Consider the following 7,225-nt stretch of genomic DNA (forward strand, 5'->3'; position numbering starts at 1 on the left):
CTCAAAAATATTTTTAAAAAAGAGAATATTTGTGTCTTTCAAAATGAAAAATGCCTGAGTGGCTATTTCAGATAAAGGTGTCAGCATTCTGCGGGATAATACAGAGGCATCTATATTTAGTGATGTCTACATATTGTTCATACTGGTTTCAGATGTACAGTTTTCTACCCAGAATTAGAACCGATCAATTCTATTATAGTTTTCCAAGATGTGACATACTGAATGTTAAATGTCCAAGGCCCATCCTTGTGACCATGATGACTTAAGCAAGTCCTTTTAAGGGTCATTGTGGAACTATAATTTAAGAATTTCCGCATGTCCTCCTTTGTCTCTCTCTTCTTTCTCTCCAGTCTAGAGTTAATCCAGAGGTTAATGAAAGCATTAATTTGTTGGCAAGGTCTACCATTTTGGGGGCATTGTGTAATGACAAACACATTAGAATTAAAAAATCAATGAAAGTTAAGCATACTCCATGAAGCAGCCATAACCCTGGACCACTACAAATCAAAAACATTATGCCCCATCCCAAAAGTGTTAAACCTATTTTTTATCCCTGTCTCCTACCACTGCTCTTCCCCTTATTACCAACCAATACAATATGATCATATATCAAAATGTAGTTCACTAGGGGATAACTTTTGAACAGCAAGGATTGTTTATGTTCCTGGGTTATATGTTCAATACCTTCAATGCTTTCTGAGTCAAGAGACATTAAGATAACATTTTTAGAATAAAGAAATAAATAAAATTATTAAAATCTCTGTCTTTAAGGATAAGACGTTTAAAGAAAAGTGAAACCAGTGGTAAAGCCAGTCCTCTAACAAAATATGGTTAGAAAAACATTTTTGAGACTAAATCTCTGCTCAGAACTGCCTGTGCAGCCATGCATAACTTTGAACTTCTGGTCCTCCTGCCTCTAACTCCTGAGTGCTGGGATTATATGTATGCGCCACTACACACAGTTTATGAGGTGGAAATCATGCTAAGAGCTTCCTTCATGCTGGGTAAAATCCCTAACAACTGAGCTAGATTTCCAGCCTTGGTTTAGACATTAAATGCGGCAGCACCACATGTGAATGGGAGGGAGAGGTAGGAGTCACAGTCACAGGGTGCCATTGGCAGATGGTCCTATGTGGGTGGAGGAAGGTACAAGAAGGAAGGCTGATTTGCTCAACTCAAGCCCCAGATGACATAAGAGGATTATAATAGAGCCTACTGACATGTATGGTATTATTAAAATAAGAGCAAATTCAACAGGGGAGCTGAGGATGCAAGAACCACAGACATGGGGAGATGAAAATGTCAGTGTCTTCAGTCAGCTCTGGAGAGTATTAGCAACCAGTAGAAGGGGATTTCTTTTATTCTTGAGTTTAACTACATTCACACATATTTGGGATGTTAGAAGACTCCAGAAATAGCTGAGACAATATGTATCAGTTGTGAAAATACAGTATACACAGTATCATTAAAAATAGGAAAACTTGGGCTGGAGAGATGGCTCCGTGTTTAAGAACACTGACTGTTCTTGCAGAAGACCCTAGTTCGAATCCCAGCACCCACACAGCACCTAACAGCTGTCCATAATTCCAGTTCCATGGGATCCTATAGCCTCTTCTGTCCTCTGTGGGCATTGCATGACACAGGTGCACTTACCTACATGCAGGCAATACATGCATACACATAAAAACATTAATAAATAAAGTAGTATAAAAAATAGGAAGACTCGTGGCTGGAGAGATGTCTCAGAAGTTAAGACAATTTACTACTTTTTCAGAAGACCCTATTTGTTTTCCAGCATCCACATAGCAACTAAAAATCATCCACAATTCCAGTGCTATGGCATCTGATGCCCTCTTCTGGCCTACATGTGCATTGCATGCGTGTGGTGCACTTACATACACATAAGCAAAATTTACTCATATATAAAATAAAAGTAATAAATATAGTATTTTTATATAGGAAGAATATGACTCATTAAAAGTAGGTAATGGAATGAAGTTGTCTTTACTAGCACAGTAGAATTATACAGTTAACAACAACTCACTGTACCTTTCAAAATAGATACCAGAAGTTTAGAATGTTTCCTACCCCCCAAAAAGATAAATATATGAAGTGACAGAAAAACCAATTATCCAAATCTCATCATTTATACATTGTATATGTACACTGAAATGTGCATATAATTCATGAACATGTTCAATACTCAGTCAATTAAAATGAAAGATATACTTAACTAAACAGAAATGTAAGGGAAAAAACCCATCATTAATGGCAAAGAAGAAATGCAAATGGCCATGACTCGTCCCTCTAATACTGTCTTAGAGAACTCAAACAGGAGGAACTACAGTGGGAACACCATCCCTTAGGTTTCAACCTGACGACTGACAAAGGTAAGCATTGGGCTTATTAACAATGTCCTAATCAAACACTTAGGCTATGATGATTAGTATGTGTGAATTATTGATACCTGAAATTAACAGACAATAAACCAAAAAAAAAAAACTCTATGGATTCAAATATTCAACCTAGTGATTCTTGAACAGTGGTGTATCTCTGTCCAAGCATCTACAGTCATGTCATAAGAACTACAAAGGGAAACCCACTCAGAGGCACAAGACACAACCAGAAGCTACACTGTCTTCTCTGGTGACTCTGTGTTTAACTTTCTTAGTATCCTAAGTAACAGTTCCACTACTCAAAAGCTACCTGTTCAAAATACGGTTTAATGCACTGATTTTACAAATTATTTAACAGAGCCGTGTGTCTTAGATATTCTTTCTGTAAAGAACTTGGAATTAATGCACACAGACCTCATATTTTGTAATGACTAAACAGTCTTGAATTTTGCCCCTAAAGTGAGAAAGCTCAAGAGAACAACTTGGAGCATCACTCATTTACAGGTTCATGGGGGAATAAACATCTTCTACACAAGAGACCTCTATATAACCTCTCCCAGTAGGAGTTAAAAACAGAGGATGAAGTAATGCTGAGAACAGAAGAGAAGAGAGGAGGGGGATGAGCATGTGATCCAGAGGGAGAGAATTTGATTGGACAGAATCCAGTTGTACAGTGGTGGGAAGCAAGATTTAGGCAAGAAGATCCATTGCAAACTCTTTGCAGAAACCCTGGATACCTTCACTCCAGAATATTTGTCTTTTCTGAATGAAAAAATGGAGAAACCTAACATTTTAAGGAAAGAATATATCATTAGAGTTATCTCATATCATACAAAGATATGCTTGCTTTGGAGTCAGAACATCTGGACAGTCTGACTTAACTTTGAGCACTTCTCTAACTCTTGGTTTCTATTACTTTCTCTGTAAAAGGAATATATTGTTACTAATCTCATAGGGCATATATGCAAATGAGAGTCTCAGGGTCCATTCCACATGTCTAAGGTGGAGAGACCATACACTCTGCCCCAGGAGAACTCAAGGTTGCATGAACTTTCACCTTTGGGTTTATCCAGATTTGAAATGAGGTTCCCAAAGTTAATAGAGACAGATCTTGGGCCCTGACAGGTCTAAAAACCAGGCTAGGTCATCTATCCTCAATAGACCAAAGAAATAAACAAGTATCAGTGAAAAGAGAAGGAGGGAGAGTCATTCAAAGTGACCACATTAAGAAGAGAAAAAAAGAGATCTAGTGACTAACCCTGACTCCCAGTTTATCTTCAGGGTCCTGATATGAAGTTTAAACAGAAGGCAAGAAGTTTGTGTAGCTCAGCAGTCCTTGTCAAAATGTGGGCTGCCCTTCTCCATTCTGTCTGTCCAGTCTCTCCTGCAAGGTGGTCTGACAATATGTCAGAATTATATGAAATATCATTCCAGGAGACAAGTTCACACTCTGCATAGCAATAGGGTCACATCCTTGTCTTCTAGCATGAGATTCCTGCGGAAATAATTCATCTGGTCCACTGTTTCAATATTTTTGTGCATGACAGGATAGTTACATCACCATGGTTCTACTTTTCTGTTCTCCCCTCAGAATTCTAGCAATGATGTCTTCCTTAACTAAGCTCTCTTCCGTTCAACAAGAACACTGCATGACATTTAAAGATGCATTCTCTATAAGTTATGTCAGATGGGAAATGCACCACTGAATCTGACAGAAGAGGTTTTCATTCTCAGAATTCAGTCTGCAGTCCAGCCTGTTCAATCATCATTGTCTCTATTCTTATCCTTCCTGCAAAGTGATCTGACAAACTGTGTATGAAATTTATTTTCTTGGAGACAAGTGCCACTTTGTGGATGATGACAGGCCTCAGCCGCTTCCTCCTTCCAACATGAGATTCCTAGGGGAAATTCCTATTTCCCATGGTCCATTATTTCAATAGTCTGATAGCCAAATGGAGAGGCACAGAGGTCTCTTTAGAATATCTTCATTCCCATGGACAGTCACACCATTCCTATGGGAAGTGGGTTTTCTCTTTCTCAGTTCAGATTTATAGCAGTTGGCTCCTTTACAACAGATCTCTCCTTTCTTCAGCAGTAACACGGAGGATAACACTTTCAGATGCAGTTTTTTAACTTGCATCCAGTGAGAAATGTAGCATTATCCCAAGGGAAGAGGTTTTCATTCTCAGAATCCAATCCAAGGACCCTTCCAAAATCATCTTCCCCATCACAGTTCTTTCAGTGTCACCTGTCGTGACTGAAGACCCAACCCACATGATGTCTGGGATGGCTCTGGTATATTATTCCTATTGTAGCTTGCCCTCTCCCACATCAAGGTATTCATACAATCAGTTATGTTGTTGAGTTAAAATCATGATGCTCTGGCTCCTCTATTAGAAAAGAATTATTGCATGATTCTTTAAAAGAAATATGTGGGGGTTGGAGAGATGGCTTAGTGATTCAGAGCACCAGATACTCTTGCAGAGGACACAGGATCAATTCACGTCATCCACATTTTGACCAACAACATTGTAACTCCAGTTCCAGGGGAATCCAGTGCCCTCTTCTGACACTACATGAATTGCATGACACAGGTGTACTTAGGGACATGCAGGCAATATACACATAAAATAAAAATAACAAATGAAAATAAAAATGAAATAACATGTGGTTAACTGGCTGCTTTTATTTCCTTCATGGTTGGCTTCCACTATCAGAATAGGTCACTTTCTGCTTGGAGATATTACAATCAAAGAATAAGAAAAGTACTTGTATTTCTGACCCACCAGGTTGCTCCTAATGAATGTGGCATAGTTGCCTGTTGGGGAATACTGTGCCAGGCCTGCAAGTTCTATTTCAGTCTTTTCTGTGCCAGTTGTTTGTACTCTTAATTGCATCTTAGGCTCTGCTTAACAGATCCTAGTTCCATAAATTTGCTTCCAAATTTCATAATTCCACTTTACTGCTAAGTAGAGATCCATTGTGTAAATTTTCATTATCTATTCATGGGTTGAGGGACATTGAGGTTTCTTCCATTTCTCATCTATTGCAAAAAGAGCAGCAACAAACATGGATGTACAAATATCTCTACAATAGGATGAGTCCTTTGGGTATATGACAAGGAGTGGTATAATCAGAACAAATGGAAGATTCATTTTGTAGTTTTTTTAAGAGTTATCCACACTGCTTTCCATAACAGTTTGTAATCCCACCAGCAATGAATGAGGGTTTGCCTTTCCAGCATTTGGTGTCATTTATTCCTTGATCTTAGCCATTCTGATTAAGGTAAGAAAAAAGGGAATTTTCCTATTCAAGGTAAGAATTACTATAGGGAAAAGACATGTAGGTATCATCCTCTATGTTATCCTTTGGTTTTGTAAGTCTGCTAGAAAAACGTAGGTGTGCTGGAAAGATAGCTCATCAGTTAAAATACAGCTGCTCTTGCAGAGCACCTGGGCTCGATTCCCTGTACCCCCATGACAGCTAACAACCATGCGTAACCCAAAGTCCAGGATAATCCAATGACCTCTTCTGGCCTCCTTGGGCATGCACAACACAGACTACGTTACACTCTTGCAGGCAATACACTCATACACACTAAATAAAAATTAATAAAATATTTTTAAAAAGAAAAGAAAAAGAAGAAAAAGTACTAGCTTGCCCTTTCTGTGGCTGCAGATTATAAGAGGAAAGAGTACAAATTAGGTTTATGATAAATAGCCCCTCCTGGAATCCTAAAAGGTGGAAGCCATAGGAAGAATTAAATAGTGAGCACTGACAATAAGGCACAGATGATCGTGAGTAAGGTGGGCATAGAGGAAGTTTATGTTGACCAGTTCAAAAAGATTGTCCTCATTACAGAGTTAAGAAGGTTAACTTCTGTGAGGTTGAAGACCCACTAAGGCTTACTAATACATCAGATTTTAAGAGAACAACAAGCTGTATTTGGACCATTGATTGATTTTGTCCCTTCTTATAATATTACAAAGTATCCTCTGGAAACATGAGAGCTAGTCTTCAGGGAGGAGGCTTCCACACAAGTTACAGCTCCATTGTTCCTAGCCCTTTGTCCAAAATAAGTCCTGTCTTTAGCAATAGGTGATAGGTAAAAATGTGGGAGAGCACGAGCGGATGGATGGAGGAGGAAGGCACCGAGGCACAAATGGAATTCTCAGTGGGATACAGCTTTATTTCGCACGGGACACGTTTCCCTCGGGGAAGGGAAAGATGTCAGGGAAGGGAAAGATGTCAGGGAAAGGAAAGATGTCAGGGAAGGGCAGGGAAAGGAAAGATGTCAGGGAAGGGCAGGGAAGGGAAAGATGTCAGCCCACGGGCATTCTTCACCCAGAAAAATACAGGTTCCCCCTTTTTTTGCAGTTAATAGATCCAGGGCTCACCTGTTCTGGAGTGCAACTTCAGCTAGGGAGGATAATTGTTGTTGTAGGAACTGGATTGACTGGGCTGTAGTTTCCACTGTTGAAGTGAGCTCCCATCTGAGGTCCTCCATTTCTTGAGAAAGATACTGGGTTGAGATCAGCGTGTGTCCCAAGCCTCCAGCTGCGAGTCCTGTGGCTGCCACTGATGCCACCAGGCTAACTCCTACCAGGACTGCCAAGGTGGCTGACCTCTTTGTTCTGGTTCCTTCTGTCCCTGTGGATAAGACATCATACACCTCTCCTGGTGTGTATAGGGTTAGTTTGGGGATGAGAATGACTGGAGCACAGGTGTCCTCAACCTGTGGAGAGATGCAGGATTATATTTTGGAAGAACAGAGAAAGACCAGTCCCGAGGTTAGAGCAGTATCTTCCTTAATTGTGACATTTCGGCTT

At 39.7% G+C, this 7,225-nt stretch overlaps 1 pseudogene; it reads right to left on the reverse strand.

The window, feature by feature from the left end:
* Positions 1-7,225, reverse strand: part of LOC103731552 — a 10,223-nt pseudogene that overhangs the window by 1,529 nt on the left and 1,469 nt on the right.

The sequence above is a fragment of the Nannospalax galili genome, unplaced genomic scaffold, assembly GCF_000622305.1.
Source record: "Nannospalax galili isolate Female #2095 unplaced genomic scaffold, S.galili_v1.0 scaffold2130, whole genome shotgun sequence".
NCBI lineage: Eukaryota > Metazoa > Chordata > Mammalia > Rodentia > Spalacidae > Nannospalax > Nannospalax galili.